The sequence below is a fragment of the Anomaloglossus baeobatrachus genome, chromosome 6 (assembly GCF_048569485.1).
Source record: "Anomaloglossus baeobatrachus isolate aAnoBae1 chromosome 6, aAnoBae1.hap1, whole genome shotgun sequence".
NCBI classification, from domain to species: Eukaryota; Metazoa; Chordata; class Amphibia; order Anura; family Aromobatidae; genus Anomaloglossus; species Anomaloglossus baeobatrachus.
This window is the reverse complement of record NC_134358.1, coordinates 444,228,528-444,244,894: the sequence shown is the minus strand read 5'-3', so window position 1 is coordinate 444,244,894 and position 16,367 is coordinate 444,228,528.

The following is a 16,367-nucleotide window of genomic DNA, read 5'->3' as shown; positions in this document are numbered from 1 at the left end:
CCCTGGCATGATTGTCACCTCACAGTCAATGCACAATCTCTATTGACAGCCTTGGTGTGGGAAGGACAGCTCTGCTGAGTTCCTGAATCTCAATTCTTTGCTTCTGAATGGCTGCAGATATTAATCTATTTGATACACCATTGGATTCAGAGTTTCCTTTCCTACATTATGAAATGAGGTAACAAAAACCTGCTGACAATGCTTGTCAGCCTCACACTGGAAAAAGACTCTTTCTCCCACTTTCCAGGAACTGGCTTTAAGCATCCGGGAAACAAGGCGGATGGAGTATCTTACAGCTTGCAATAATAACCATCTGGACAAATTTCAGCGTATATGGTTACCATAGGACCTTTATGTTGGTCACTAACAGCTGGATGTTGAAACTGAGTGATACGCATACTTTAGCGCCCTACTCGGGTATCTCGCGCATAAATTGTGTTCGTTAAACCCCCCTTCCCTCCGTCCTACCTCTCATTATGTCTCTCCCTCCCTGGTGTCTTGTCTGTTCTTTCTGTAGCTACTTGATTCGTAAACTTTGTTTATATGGAAAAAATCTTCAATAAATAAAGTTAAAAAAACCCAAAACAACAACCTGCTGACAGGTTCCTTTTAAGTAGAATTAAAGAAGATTACTAATATCAACAGTATTAGTGAACTATCGCTTGCATACCAGTAATTTTGGTGATGGTGGGAGAAAGACCCTACCAGAGTGTTACCCCTACAGTTAATAGTGTTTGGTTGGTAAACCGTAAATACAGGGTGGGCCATAAGTATGGATATACCCTGATAAAATGGAAGTGGTTGCTGATATGACCTTAACGTTTGAGACATATTAGTACATGGAAGGGGCAAAACATTTGAGGCTGGGTAATGCCCATGGCGGCCATTTGCAATGCCACCATTTTGAATTCAACTTTACATTTTTCAATCGGAATGGAGTCATGTGACACATCAAACACATAGAGAATTGCACAAGAAAAACAATGGTGTGCTCATTTTTAACATAGCTTTATTCATTATCGCGTTATTTACACGTTTGTGACATGGAACAACAACAGTAAACCACTAAAGGATGTGCTCAAAGTGCAGCCCATTGTGTTGAATTGTCAACACAATTCTCTTCTCCCACTCTTGACACACCGAGAGTAATACAGCAGAAGAAATGCTACCACAGGCCTCCTGTATCTGTTGTTTCAGGTACCCCACATCCTGGATCCTGCATCTGCAGTGTTGGTGTGTCAAGAGTAGGAGTACAGAATTGCGTGTCAATAACTCGATAATGAATAAAGCTAAGTTAAAATGAGCACACCATTGTTTTTCTTGTGCAATTCTCTGTGTTTGATGTGTCACATGATCCCCTTCCCATTGAAAAATGGAAAGTTAAATTCAAAATGACGGCTTTGCAGATGGCTGCCATGGGCGTCACCCGGCTTCAAATGTTTTGCCCCCCCCCACGTACTAATATGCCACAAACGGTAACGTGATATTAGCAACCACTTCAATTTTATCAGGGTGTATCCATACTTATGGCCCACCCTGTATATTAATTAGCAGTTAGAATCAGCAGAAGTGGCTTCTCAAAGACTGAGAACAGTATTGACTTTATCATGAGATATGATTTGTGTGCTCGAAGAGACTCCTACAGTTGAGACTTACAGGGGTACCAGAAAGCTTTGTGCCCAGTATTGTGAGAATAACCATTTAAGTGTTATGCCTCTGTTTATGTGCGTCCCAAAAGCTTGTACTTATGAGCCATTATTGCAAAGAATTGTTCAAGGCTAAATAACATTGGCTATACTACAAATGTTTCCATCGCCACTTCTCCATCTTATAACAGGACTGTTCATTCTTATCAGAGTCAAATGTTTTGTGCTAAATATGAGTACTAATGTGTCTATGTGTTTGTTTGTTGTGTGTATATCTGAATGTGATTTTTTTTTGTCATTTACCGTATTTTTCGGACCATAAGACGCACTTTTTTCCCCCCAAATGTTGGGGAAAAGTGGGGGTGCGTCTTATGGTCTGACTATAAGGTTGCGGGTGCGGGGAATGAGGGTGCCGCTGTGGAGCGGGTCATCGGCGGCACCAGCAGGCTGTAGCAGCCTGCAGCAGCCTGCCGTGACCACGTGGGCCCGCTCATTACATATGCACGCCCATCCTCCCGCCCATCATCTCTCAGCGAAACCGGCGCTGACAGGTGGGCGGGGTGATGGGCGGGGGGGGGGGTGCGTGCATAATTAGCAGCCGGTCGTGATCACCCCTGGCAACTACAGCCTGGAGTGATCATGTGCGGCTGTATTCACTGCCCCCCGTGCATCATTATCAGCGCGGGGTGCAGTGAATCAGTGTACTCACCCGTCATCGTGTGTGGAGCCGCCCCCCTGCAGCATCGCGTCTTCCTGTCTGTGCCGGCGGTCAGCTGATCTGGACACTAGCGGCGCGCACCGCGATGACGTCATCGCTGTGCGCGCCGCTAGTATCCACCAGAATCGATCAGCTTACCGCCGGCACAGACAGGAAGACGCGATGCTGCAGACAACGGTGACGGCTCCACGCAGCGGCGCTGCAGCTGAGACAGAGATCGGTGCTTCAGGGAGTGAGGAAGGGTAAGTATAAATGTTTATTTTTTTTTTCCTGTGCCACAGGATACACGCCATTTACCAGGATGGGGGCATATCATGAGCAGGATGGATGGGGGTATTTCATGAGCAGGATGGATGGGGGCATATCATGAGCAGGATGGATGGGGGCATTTCATGAGCAGGATGGATGGGGGCATATCATGAGCAGGATGGATGGGGGCATATCATGAGCAGGATGGATGGGGGCATTTCATGAGCAGGATGGATGGGGGCATTTCATGAGCAGGATGGATGGGGGCATTTCATGAGCAGGATGGATGGGGCATTTCATGAGCAGGATGGATGGGGGCATATCATGAGCAGGATGGATGGGGGCATATCATGAGCAGGATGGATGGGGGCATTTCATGAGCAGGATGGATGGGGGCATTTCATGAGCAGGATGGATGGGGGCATTTCATGAGCAGGATGGATGGGGGCATATCTTGAGCAGGATGGATGGGGGCATATCATGAGCAGGATGGATGGGGGCATATCATGAGCAGGATGGATGGGGGCATATCATGAGCAGGATGGATGGGGGCATATCATGAGAAGGATGGATGGGGGCATATCATGAGCAGGATGGATGGGGGCATTTCATGAGCAGGATGGATGGGGGCATTTCATGAGCAGGATGGATGGGGGCATTTCATGAGCAGGATGGATGGGGGCATTTCATGAGCAGGATGGATGGGGGCATTTCATGAGCAGGATGGATGGGGGCATATCATGAGCAGGATGGATGGGGGCATATCATGAACAGGATGGATGGGGGCAAATCATGAGCAGGATGGATGGGGGCATATCATGAGCAGGATGGATGGGGGCATATCATGAGCAGGATGGATGGGGGTATATCATGAGCAGGATGGATGGGGGCATTTCATGAGCAGGATGGATGGGGGCATATCATGAGCAGGATGGATGGGGTCATATCATGAGCAGGATGGATGGGGGTATATCATGAGCAGGATGGATGGTGGTATATCATGAGCAGGATGGATGGAAGGTATATTATTAGCAGGATGGATGGGGGGTATATTATTAGCAGGATGGGGGGTATATGAGCAGGATCATATACAAGGCAGGAGGATCCTTATCAGAATGGGGTACCTTAGTAGAGAATTTGGGGACATTACCCCCATAACAGTGTCAGCAGCAGATCCTCGCCCCATAACAGTGTGTCATGACCATATTTTTTGGTTAAAATTTTATTTTCCTATTTTCCTCCTCTAAAACCAGGGTGCGTCTTATGGTCAGGTGCGTCTTATAGTCCGAAAAATATGGTACCTCAAAGAAAAAAAAAGATCACTCAATCATAACATAATATGTTATCACTAATGCAAATTTAATATTCTTTGTTTTTCTTATCCACCTAAATAAGCCAGATGCAATGGATTGCCTTTACGCCTTCGCTCTAATCTCTCTATTTTCCAGCTAATACTTTTAAAATGACTGAATCAATGAACAGACATGCTGGTAGTAAATAAGGACTTAATCTAAGTACATTAAGAGATACTATTTAATTAAAGCTGTGAATCAAAACAACACTGATCAGTAAAAAAACCCCTTAAGGCTTCTGCCACACTCACGTGAAATTCACGCACGTGCCGAGAGACACGTATTTTCCCTGCGTGTTGCGTGCAGGTAAGTACGTGTCTCTGGTACGTGCGTGACACGTGTGTTCTACGTGTGCTATCCGCGATAGCACACGTAGAACCGGTAATTAACATACTCACCTGGTCCTTCCTGCTGTCCGCGCTGCTGTCCGTGGTGCTGATCCTTTGTCTCCAGCCCTCCCGTCTCCCCGCTGCTGCTGCTGCCAGGCAGTGAAGTGAATATTCAATGAGAATAATGAGCGGCGGTCGGCAGCAAGAGGCAGCAGCGGCAGAGACAGGAGGGCTGGAGAAGGTGAGTTAATGTTTTTTTTTTTTTCACTGACATGTGTGTTTTCTCCGGCGCGTGTCACACGGGACCGCATCCACACTACACCCGTGTGGTACGGGTGCGGGCCGTGTGACACCCGTGCTGCGGGAGAAATCACTGACATGTCAGCGCTTTGAAAAACGCACACACGTACAAACGCACACGGACACACGTTCCGTGTGGTTTTACGTGTGTGTGCCTGCTACAATAGGGTAGCATTGGTTAACGTGTCTCCGTGCCGCCGGTACGTGTAAAAAATGACAAACACGTGCCGGCAGCACGGATGTGTGGCGCAAGCCTTAGGCTGCACTCACACGAGCATATCACATGGATGAGGATTACTCTGTATTTTATTGGATAGCCCTCACTCCAATGTTATATTATGGGTCAGTGCCAACCAGTATTTTTTTTTTCTCATGTAGATTCGGCATGAGAAAAAAATCACAGCATGCTGTGAATGGCATCATATATTGGATGATGTACACCCATATAAGTCTATGGGTGCGTGAAACACAACAGACTGCTCTCAGATGGGTTGATGTCATCCCAGTGCAGTCTGGTTTATACATACAATGGTGAAGATGGATAAATTAAATTCTCGATCTTCTCCACACCTCACAGTACACTGACGCTCGGTTCAAACACTGATCTGAGTTTTAGCCAAGTGTCAATACCATAATTGATCCGATTTGTGTGAGAGAGCCCTTCCCGTAGAACTTGTTAAGCAGCAATGATAAAAATACAAAAAACTGAGCTGTAACAAAAAAAACAGTAAACATGCAACATTACAAGCATGTAAATGGCAGCCTCTAGACAAGAAAAAAACAAAGAGAAAAATTGTATGAAAAATACCCTGAATAATAATGAATAAAGTGCAAGTGCTTAATAACAGGGTACTTAGTATATACATTTTTGCAAAAACGTTAGAAGCCATCCCACCTCGTCACGGTGTACCCATCTGGTACTGTCCCTAAGTAACTAAAGTTAAAACCATTATATATAACTGACTTGTGTCTATCAAAACTCCAATGTGAATGGTAACAAGTGGTCAGCTGGGTCCCAGATTAAATACACAGCAAAGTGGGAAGCAATTAGTTGTTCAGCCTCAGTATAATGAGGGTTGCGCCCCCAACTTGCAATAAAGCAAGATAACAGACAAAAAACACCAAAAAACTGAGCTGTAACAAAAAAAAAAACAGTAAACATGCAACATTACAAGCATGTAAATGGCAGCCTCTAGACAAGAAAAAAAGCAAAGAGAAAAAATACAAATTTTTTAAAAATATAATCACATCATCAAATCCTTTTCACTTGGTTTGGCTAAAATGAGAGCTGAAAATAAAAGGTTACATGGCAACATGAAATTAAAGGAGTTTTCCTGTTAAAAAAGGCATGTCATATTGGTAAGATATTCTATCACTTTCAGTACTGTATAGTTCAACTGCAAAACCACATCCCACAACCTGAGTAAAAAGAAGCTTCATTGTTGGTTTAGTGGGAAACCTCAAGACGCACTGCCTGTTCAGGGAACCGCAATACAGCTTGGTCTGTAGAGTGTCAGCTCCAGAGTCTGTGGGTCAGGGCTCATGGGATCTTTACTAGAGTTGAGCGCGGTTCGTGGTTCGTGGTTCTCCAGTTCTAGGCTCGAGTGATTTTTGGGCTGTTCGAGATCGAACTAGAACTCGAGCTTTTTGCTAAAAGCTCGATAGTTCTAGATACGTTCGAGAACGGTTCTAGCAGCAAAAAGCAGGGCTTTTTACAGCTACAGTGAGCAGGAGCCATCGCTGGCAGCCTGCCACAAGCTGGTAACCAAGATAAACATCGGGTATCCAAGCAAAGCGCTTTGGTTAGTAACCCGATGTTTATCTTAGTTACGTGCAGGAAGCCCACACTTTCCCGCTCAGCTCGCTCCACCCCCTCCTGCCCGCGGCATGTACACATACATACACATACACAAACACACACACACACACACACATCCACCCCCCCCCCCCCCCCGCCCGCCCGCCCGCCCGCTCGCTCGCTCGCTCGGCTTACCTGCGGTGATGAAGTCCCGCCATCCCGACCTCAGCGCTGTCACTGTTCTCCATGGCCGCCGCTTGTCACATCACCTATCGCTTCCGACCCGAGACTGACACTGGCGGTGACGTCACGGACCTCTCGCGATACTTGATGTGAAGGCGCCGGTCATTGACCTCAGTGACAGGGGCTGTCAGTGTGCTGGAGATCAGCGCAGGTAATGTACCTCACTGACAGCAGCACTTGTCACCCCCCTGCAGTGACCTGGGCTGACCCATTGATGTTAGCTCAGGTCACTGCACTGCTCTCCCAGCCAATGGGGAACATCCTGCTCTTCATTGACTGGGACAGTGTGCATCGTCATGGCAACCCCTTGGATTACACCAGACTTGGATTTGTTTTTCAATCTAATAAATTGGTTAAAGAGGGAATGTTTTGGGGAGTGTTTTTTCAAATAAAAATGTGTTTGTCGTGTATTTTTTTTTTATTACTGACTGGGTTGGTGATGTCGGGTATCTGATAGACGCCTGACCTCACCAACCCCAGGGCTTGATGCCAGGTGACATTACACATCTGGTATTAACCCCAAATATTACCCCGTTTGCCACCGCACCAGGGCGCGGGATGAGCTGGGGCGAAGCACCAGGATTGGCGCATCTAATGGATGCGCCACTTCTGGGGCGGCTGCGGCCTGCTATTTTTAGGCTGGGGAGATTCCAATAACCATGGACCTCCCTAGTCTGAGAATATCAGGCCCCAGCTGTCTGCTTTACCTTGGCTGGTGATCCAATTTTGGGGGACCCCTACGTGTTTTTTTTTTTAATTATTTATTTAATTTAAAATAACAGCGTGGGGTGCCCTCAGTTTTGGATTACCAGCCAAGGTGAGGTTGCCAGCTGTGGTCTGCAGGCTGCAGCCGTCTGCTTTACCCTAGCTGGCTACAAAACTAGGGGGAACCCTATGTCATTTTTTTTTTCATTTTTTTGGCTAAATACAAAGCTAAGCACCCCTTAGTGCCACATGAAAGGTACCAAAGGGTGTTCCACTTTTTCTCCATTTTTTTCTCCACTTTCTCTCCACTTTTTCTCCACTTTTTCTCCATTTTTTTCTCCACTTATTCTCCACTTTTTCTCCTCTTATTCTCCACTTTTTCTCCACTTTTTCTCCACTTTTTCTCCTCTTATTCTCCACTTTTTCTCCACTTTTTCTCCACTTTTTCTCCATTTTTTTCTCCACTTTCTCCACTTTTTCTCCACTTTTTTCTCCACTTTTTCTCCTCTTATGCTCCACTTTTTCTCCTCTTAATCTCCACTTTTTCTCCACTTTTTCTCCACTTTTTCTCCACTTTTTTCTCCACTTTTTCTCCTCTTATGCTCCACTTTTTCTCCACTTTTTCTCCACTTTTTCTCCACTTTTTCTCCACTTTTTCTCCACTTTTTCTCCTCTTAATCTCCACTTTTTCTCCTCTTATGCTCCACTTTTTCTCCACTTTTTCTCCACGTTTTCTCCACTTTTTTCTCCACTTTTTCTCCTCTTATGCTCCACTTTTTCTCCACTTTTTCTCCACTTTTTCTCCACTTTTTCTCCACGTTTCCTCCACGTTTTCTCCACTTTTTTCTCCACTTTTTCTCCTCTTATGCTCCACTTTTTCTCCACTTTTTCTCCACTTTTTCTCCTCTTAATCTCCACTTTTTCTCCACTTTTTCTCCACTTTTTCTCCACTTTTTTCTCCACTTTTTCTCCTCTTATGCTCCACTTTTTCTCCACTTTTTCTCCACTTTTTCTCCACTTTTTCTCCACTTTTTCTCCTCTTAATCTCCACTTTTTCTCCTCTTATGCTCCACTTTTTCTCCACTTTTTCTCCACTTTTTCTCCACGTTTTCTCCACTTTTTTCTCCACTTTTTCTCCTCTTATGCTCCACTTTTTCTCCACTTTTTCTCCACTTTTTCTCCACTTTTTCTCCACGTTTTCTCCACGTTTTCTCCACTTTTTTCTCCACTTTTTCTCCTCTTATGCTCCACCTTTTCTCCACTTTTTCTCCACTTTTTCTCCTCTTAATCTCCACTTTTTCTCCACTTTTTCTCCACTTTTTCTCCACTTTTTCTCCACTTTTTTCTCCACTTTTTCTCCACTTTTTCTCCTCTTATGCTCCACTTTTTCTCCACTTTTTCTCCACTTTTTCTCCACGTTTTCTCCACGTTTTCTCCACTTTTTTCTCCACTTTTTCTCCTCTTATGCTCCACTTTTTCTCCACTTTTTCTCCACTTTTTCTCCTCTTAATCTCCACTTTTTCTCCACTTTTTCTCCACTTTTTCTCCACTTTTTTCTCCACTTTTTCTCCACTTTTTCTCCTCTTATGCTCCACTTTTTCTCCACTTTTTCTCCACTTTTTCTCCACTTTTTCTCCTCTTATGCTCCACTTTTTCTCCACTTTTTCTCCACTTTTTCTCCTCTTATGCTCCACTTTTTCTCCACTTTTTCTCCACTTTTTTCTCCACTTTTTCTCCTCTTATGCTCCACTTTTTCTCCACTTTTTCTCCACTTTTTCTCCTCTTATGCTCCACTATTTCTCCACTTTTTCTCCACTTTTTCTCCATTTTTTTCTCCACTTATTCTCCACTTTTTCTCCTCTTATTCTCCACTTTTTCTCCACTTTTTCTCCACTTTTTCTCCTCTTATTCTCCACTTTTTCTCCACTTTTTCTCCACTTTTTCTCCATTTTTTTCTCCACTTTCTCCACTTTTTCTCCACTTTTTTCTCCACTTTTTCTCCTCTTATGCTCCACTTTTTCTCCTCTTAATCTCCACATTTTCTCCACTTTTTCTCCACTTTTTCTCCACTTTTTTCTCCACTTTTTCTCCTCTTATGCTACACTTTTTCTCCACTTTTTCTCCACTTTTTCTCCACTTTTTCTCCACTTTTTCTCCTCTTAATCTCCACTTTTTCTCCTCTTATGCTCCACTTTTTCTCCACTTTTTCTCCACTTTTTCTCCACTTTTTCTCCTCTTATGCTCCACTTTTTCTCCACTTTTTCTCCTCTTAATCTCCACTTTTTCTCCTCTTATGCTCCACTTTTTCTCCACTTTTTCTCCACTTTTTCTCCTCTTATGCTCCACTTTTTCTCCACTTTTTCTCCACTTTTTTCTCCACTTTTTCTCCTCTTATGCTCCACTTTTTCTCCACTTTTTCTCCACTTTTTCTCCACTTATGCTCCACTTTTTCTCCACTTTTTCTCCACTTTTTTCTCCACTTTTTCTCCTCTTAATCTCCACTTTTTCTCCACTTTTTCTCCACTTTTTCTCCACTTTTTCTCCACTTTTTCTCCACTTTTTTCTCCACTTTTTCTCCACTTTTTCTCCTCTTATGTTCCACTTATTCTCCACTTTTTCTCCACTTTTTCTCTACTTTTTCTATGGTCGGTCTACCCATTAGCTCTGCCATGCATAGTGTAGCTCTACACCTACTGCACATGTTACTTTATGATTGACATCTCTTTCGTACCAGAGCTGTCTAAGTCTACTCTGACCCCATATTTGTCATTACTATATTGTCCTTGTACTGTATTATGACATTTGTATCATGTGTTTCATTTCTTGCTGTGTTGCAATTTTTTTGCTGCATCCCAATTGTACCTCTACATTGTTCGAGTTTATGTTATTGTTCTCTCACTCTTATGTGATACTGATTATTGTCATTTTTCATGATTACATGCAGATAAGTCCAATCTGACGAAGGCTCAGGCCGAAACGTCATTTGTAACTTGTTTTGGACAAAAACATATATGCTTATGAAAAAAAAATTTTCTTAATACGGACCAATAAAGAGTGATTTTGCATTACTATCCGTTGTGACTTACTGACTTAGTCTGGGAGATATAGAGTGCCGAGGTTACTCACTAATTTTATCTATTATTACCTCTGAGCACCTATATACCAGTGAGCAGAGCTTCCTCTACAGTAGTTCTCCTGATTAGGCATGCCCTTACCTCATGAGCAGGGCATTGCAGCTTTGGTAGCAACCATTACGACATGGACTCTGCTGCTGTGGACCCGGGGAGAGTGAGTGCAGATTCATTGCACCCACACTCCTCACATGAAGGGTCCGCACTCCTAGAAAATGGGGGATACGTTCCCTGAGTGTCTCCCCCCCATATTCTAGACGGTCCAGAGTCGTCGTGGACCCCTTTATTTTTTTTCTTACAATAAATTGGTGAAAGAGGAAATGTTTTGGGGACTGTTTTTTCAAATAAATTTCTTTTGTCGATTTTTTGTTTTTGTTAGTACTGACAGTTTATGATGTTGGGTATCTAATAGACGCCATGACATCACAAACTGCTGGGCTTGATCTCAGGTGACTTTACAGCTAGTATCAACCCGATTTATTACCCCGTTTGCCACTGCACCAGGGCACGGGATGATCTGGGGTGAAGCGCCAGGATTGGCGCATCTAGTGGATGCGCCACGTCTGGGGTGCCTGCGGCCTGCTATTTTTAGGCTGTGAAGGCCCAATAACTATGGACCTTCCCACCCTGAGAATACCAGACCACAGCTGTCCGCTTTACCTTGGCTGGTGATCCAATTTGGGGGGTCCCCTACTTTTATTGTGTAATTATTAATATTTATAAAATAATTATAAAAAAGAGCCTGAGGGGACCTCCACATTGGATCCCCAACCACGGTAAAGCTGCCAGCTGTGGTTTTCAGGCTACAGCCGTCTGCTTTACCCTAGCTGGCTATCAAAAATGGGGGGACCCAACGTAATTTTTTTTTTTTAACTATTTTTTAAATAGAAAAAATTAATGGGCTTCCCTGTATTTTGATTGCCAACCAAGGTAACGGCAGGCAGATGGGGGTGGCAACCCATAGCTGTCTGCTTTATCTGCGCTGAGAATCAAAAATACCGCGGAGCGCTACGTCATTTTTTTAAAGATTTATTTTTACAGCACTGTGATGTCCAGCAATCAAAATACAGGGAAGCCAATTTTATTTTTAGTTATTTAAATAAATAATTAAAAAAAATATATGTTAGCTCCCACTGCATTTTTTGTATTGCTAGCTAAGGGTAATCCAAGCAGCTACTGGCTGCTAACCCCCACTGCTTGGTGTTACCTTCACTGGCAATGGAAAATCCAGGGAAGCATTTTTTTTTTTTTTTGCCAAAAAGCTACAAAAAAAGGACGTGAGCTTCGCCATATTTTTGTATGCTAGCCAGGTATAGCAGGCAGGTGCTGGAAGAGTTGGATACAGCGCCAGAAGATGGCGCTTCTATGAAAATGCCATTTTCTGAGGTGGCTGCAGACTGCAATTCGCAGCAGTGGGGCCCAGAAAGCTCAGGCCAACCGGTGGTGCGGATTCCAATCCCAGCTGCCTAGTTGTACCTGGCTGGACACAAAAATGGGGCAAAGCCTACGTCATTTGTTTTCTAATTATTTCATGAAATTCATGAAATAATAAAAAAAGGGCTTCCCTTTATTTTTGGTTCCCAGCCGGGTACAAATAGGCAACTGGGGGTTGGGGGCAGCCGTACCTGCCTGCTGTACCTGGCTAGCATACAAAAATATGGCGAAGCCACATAATTTTTTCAGGGGGCAAAAAACTTCTGCATACAGTCCTGGATGGAGTATGCTGAGCCTTGTAGTTCTGCAGCTGCTGTCTGTCTGTATGGAGAAGAGCAGACAGCAGCTGCAGAACTACAAGGCTCAGCATACTCCATCCAGGACTGTATGCAGAAGTTTTTTGCCCACCAAAAAAATGACGTGGGCTTCGCCATATTTTTGTATGCTAGCCAGGTACAGCTGGCAGCCACGGGCTGCCTCCAACCCACAGTTGCCTATTTGTACCCGGCTGGGAACCAAAAATATAGGGAAGCCCGTTTTTTTTAATTATTTCACTTATTTCATGAAATAATTAAAAACAAATGACGTGGGCTTCGCCCTATTTTTGTGTCCAGCCGGGTACAACTAGGCAGCTGGGGATTGGAATCCGCAGCACAGGTTAGCCCGAGGTTTGTGGGCGCCTCTGCTGCGGATTTCAGTCCGCAGCCGTCCCAGAAAATGGCGCTCTCATAGAAGCGCCATCATCTGGCGCTGTATCCAACTCTTCCAACAGCCCTGGAGCCGGGTGGCTTGTTGGGTAATCATGAGTTAATACTGGCTTTGTTTTACCAGCCAGTATTAAGCCAGAGATTCTTAATGTCAGGCACGTTTGACCCGGCCATTAAGAATCTCCAATAAAGGGTTAAAAAAAGACACCACACAGAGAAAAAATACTTTAATAGAAATAAATACACAGACACATTAGAGACTCCATCTTTATTACCCCTGTCAGCCCTCCACGATCCTGCTCTTCTGTCTTCTTTCTTTCTAGTGTAGTAGTAGTGACGATTGTAGTGAGGGGCATCACTTGGGGCTGGGGAACCTCCATCCTAACTACAATGCTCACTACAATCGGGAAGCAGCGTGCAGCCTTCACTCCGTGAGTGATCACTGCTGGCTGCTAGCGGTAACGCTGACAGACGCGTTACCATAGCAACGGTGCTCCCGGAGCCGCGGTTAGCGGTGACGTCACCGCTAACTGCGTTGCTATGGCAACGGTGATCTCCGTTAATGACCGGCTGTGTCAGCCGGTCCCTAACGGAACGGGGAGTCGACCGTGTGCTAGAGCATGTCGCCGGTACACGGCGATACACATATGTGCACCGTGTACCGGAGAGATGCACTCGCAGGTCCTACATGACGTGTCATAGTCATGTGACCAGTCTGTAGCCAATGAGATAATAGCCACGTGACTGGTCACATGGCTATTTTGACGTCACGATAGGTCCTGCTTCTCTGCTGGCAGTGCAGGTCACCGGGAGGATTCAGCGATCATCGGATGGAATAGCGGCAGGAGACAGAGTGCAGAAGGGATCGCGAGGACCGGTAAGTGTTATGGCAATGTTTATTAACTGTTTGTGTACATTTATAATGCATTTTTATGTGTTTGTGATTGCCTCCCATTATAGCCTATACGTTCGAGTTCGGTTCGTCGAACGTTCGACGAACCGAACTCGAACGGGACCCCCGTTCGGCGAACCGGCCTCGAGCCGAACCGGGACCGGTTCGCTCATCTCTAATCTTTACCTTCTGGGCCCGGGATCCTGCAGTGTCCCTATAGGATATGTCTTGTCCCTGGTCATGGGGTCTCAGGCAACGTGATGTGGTGTCTGGATCACTCTGATGATATCTTAAAAAAAGAGAGATTTTGGTTGTACTGCAGTTTCTTGCACAGCCATAGGTACAAAAAAACCTGGCATGTAACTGGATTTTTACTCTAATGTCCCCTGATGTACCCTGTTTAACCCACGAGGGGAAATGCGTCGGGCGACGTTTTGGGGATCTTGACTATTAGACCTCCTTACCAGATGAGTAACAACTTTGTTATATACGGCATATTGGTGCTCAGTTATACCTGTCTGGTGTTTTATTATTATTTTGTTATTTTTGTTTTTCACCTTATTTTTGGTTGGTGCACTATTTTGTATAGTGTAGGGTGATCCAGGGACTGTTAAGTTTTCCCATCGGTGAATGTGGGTGCAAAACCCTAGGGCGTCATACTCTCCTTTGCTAGGTAGGGATATACTCAGGGCTCATTAGGGTGAGTTTATTCCTTACCTATGAATTTATTGTTTTTTATACACTTATTGTTGGTATAATTTTTCCCTCATCACCTTAATTTCACTATAAAAAGTTTTTGTTGGTCTCTTGATCTTTTAAAAATATCAATAAAGGTTAAATTTATATATTCTTTTTGGTTTATATATCACTGTATACATTTTTTCTTGATTAGCTGTGCCTTTGTGTTTTTTCTGTACATAAAAACCTGGTAAATGATTTGGAAATTTTCTTAAAAATTATGCTAAAATGCATAAAATATTAAAAATATGAAGCTGAATAATTTTTACGTTACTCGAGGGCTGCATCCTTAAATAAAATGAATCAACAATAGAAAGCTGCAGTCTTTTGAACCTTGTCATGTAAGATAGTGCTCAGGTGATATATATGTATATATATATATACTGTCATATGAAAAAGTTTGGGCACCCCTTATTTATAACAATTAGGGTTTTTGCAACAGCTATTTCAGTTTCATATATCTAATAACTGATAGACTGAGTAATATTTCTGGATTGAAATGAGGTTTATTGTACTAACAGAAAATATGCAATCCACATTTACACAAAATTTGACCGGTGCAAAAGTATGGGCACCCTTATCAATTTCTTGATTTGAACACTCCTAACTACTTTTTACTGACTTGCTAAAGCACTAAATTGGTTTTGTAACTTCATTGAGCTTTGAACTTCATAGGCAGGTGTATCCAATCATGAGGAAAGGTATTTAAGGTGGCCACTTGCAAGTTGTTCTCCTATTTGAATCTCCTATGAAGAGTGGCATCATGGGCTCCTCAAAACAACTCTCAAATGATCTGAAAACAAAGATTATTCAACATAGTTGTTCAGGGGAAGGATACAAAAAGTTGTCTCAGAGATTTAAACTGTCAGTTTCCACTGTGAGGAACATAGTAAGGAAATGGAAGAACACAGGTACAGTTCTTGTTAATCCCAGAACTGGCAGGCCAAGAAAAAAATCAGAAAGGCAGAGAAGAAGAATGGTGAGAACAGTCAAGCACAATCCACAGACCACCTCCAAAGACCTGCAGCATCATCTTGCTGCAGATGGTGTCAATGTGCCTCGATCAACAATACAGCGCACTTTGCACAAGGAGAAGGTGTATGGGAGAGTGATGCGAAAGAAGCAGTTTCTGCAAGCACACCACAAACAGAGTCGCCTGAGGTATGCAAAAGCACATTTGGACAAGTCAGTTACATTTTGGAAGAAGGTCCTGTGGACTGATGAAACAAAGATTGAGTTGTTTAGTCATACAAAAAGGCGTTATGCATGGAGGCAAAAAAACACGGCATTCCAAGAAAAGCACTTGCTACCTACAGTAAAATTTGGTGGAGGTTCCATCATGCTTTGGGGCTGCGTGGCCAATGTCAGCACCGGGAATCTTGTTAAAGTTGAGGGTCGCATGGATTCAACTCAGTATCAGCAGATTCTTGACAATAATGTGCAAGAATCAGTGACGAAGTTGAAGTTACACATGGGATGGATATTTCAGCAAGACAATGATCCAAAACACCGCTCCAAATCTACTCAGGCATTCATGCAGAGGAACTATTACAATGTTCTGGAATGGCCATCCCAGTCCCCAGACCTGAATATCATTGAACATCTGTGGGATGATTTGAAGCGTGCTGTCCATGCTCAGCAACCATCAAACTTAACTGAACTGGAATTGTTTTGTAAACAGGAATGGTCAAATATACCTTCATCCAGGATCCAGAAACTCATTAAAAGCTACAGGAAGCGAGTAGAGGCTGTTATTTTTGTAAAAGGAGGATCTACAAAATATTAATGTCTCTTTTATGTTGAGGTGCCCATACTTTTGCACCGTTCAAATTTTGGTTAAATGCGGATTGCACATTTTCTGTTAGTACAATAAACCTCATTTCAATGCAGAAATATTACTGAGTCCATCAGTTATTAGATATATGAAACTGAAATAGCTGTTGCAAAAACCCAAATTGTTATAAAGAAATAAGGTTAACATTAATAAAGGTGCCCAAACTTTTTCATATGACTGTATATATATATATATATATATATATATATATATATATACATACAGTATATTCACTGTGTGCAGAATTATTAGGCAAATGAGTATTTTGATTTTGTTGATCACATGATACTT